We start from the raw sequence: 1,697 nt of genomic DNA on the forward strand, positions 1-1,697 counted from the left end.
TAAGAAAAAAAATCCCTTTAGAGGAAATGTACAAAAATACTTTCTGTTAAAAATCACCAAAACTTTCAGGAAGTTGAGGAAAAGTTTGAAGTACAGCTGGAATATTTCATATTTTCTTAGATTTCCCTCCAAAGTTTTAAGCTACACCTGCATCTCTCTGCGTATATTTATTGTAATTTCCGAATAACCGTCAAAGAATTTCAAAATAAAAGTCACTAAAGTTGTGTTGACAGGTTGAATCATACCATATTTTAAAAAATCTACATATAATATAGTGTACTCATATATACATTAAATTAAATATACATTATGTTCATGTTATATCCTTTCCTCTGCCCCATACACTATACAATCATTTTATTTATATATAATATGAGCCTGAAATCATATTTAATTTAGACTAAATGCACATATTTACAATATATGCAAATACTGAAATAAACGTATTCTATATAGAGAAAATTATATATAGACATCATATATACATTATATGGTAAATACATACATATATATTCCTCCATACTGTATATATGTACATTATATGTCATCTGTGTCTACATGGTTAGGTGTTATACATTCAACTATGCATTTATACATATATACTGTATATATGAGCATCGCATGTCACATAAAGATATATAATCTATACATATGGTATAGTATACTGTATATAGTATTATAAGTATGCAGTACATTATATTATATGAAAACATACATTATATGTCATCTGTGTCGATATGGTAAAGTGTCATTATTATATATACATTAAATTATGCATATACAAGCCTTGCATGTCACATATACAGATATATAATCTATATATACAGTACATTACATTATATTAAATCTATGTCTATATGTAAATACACATAAATACATCTATATAGTTTGTGCACACATGTATGTTTATGTGTGTATGTACTATTTATGTTATTATAAGCATTACACATCACAGTAACATATATATATATATATAGATTTAATATAATATATATGTAATGTACTGGATATATAGATTATATATCTTTATATGCAGTACAGTTATTATATATATACATATATATATATATATGTGTGTGTGTGTGTGTGTGTGTGTGTGTATGTGCTATTTATGTTATTATAAGCATTAAACATCACATAAACATATAGATATAGATTTAATATAATATATATGTAATGTACACTGGATATATAGATTATATATCTTTATATGCAGTACAATTATTCTATATAATATATATGTATGAGTATGTATGTATGCATAACTGAATGTATATACAAGAATTACACATCACATTAACATATAAACACAGATTATGTATAGTATAATATACACATATACAGTAGAGCATGATATAAATATACATTATATATACTGTATATGAATATATATATATATATACTATATATATATTCATATACAGTATATATATGTTATTATTAGAACTACACATCACATAAACATATCGCTATAGATAATAATATACATGTAGACACATTATACATTTAACACATTAAATATACTAATGCTGATATCTAACAGGCTTACAGTATGTATGTAAGAATATTTAATATACTTATTAATATATATACATGTGGACATATTATACACTATAATATATACAGCACTTATAGAAGAAAACATAAATATATCATAAGCATAAAAGCATAACATGTAGAAACTTAATTAACACTTT

Source organism: Scomber japonicus, chromosome 24 (assembly GCF_027409825.1).
Source record: "Scomber japonicus isolate fScoJap1 chromosome 24, fScoJap1.pri, whole genome shotgun sequence".
NCBI classification, from domain to species: Eukaryota; Metazoa; Chordata; class Actinopteri; order Scombriformes; family Scombridae; genus Scomber; species Scomber japonicus.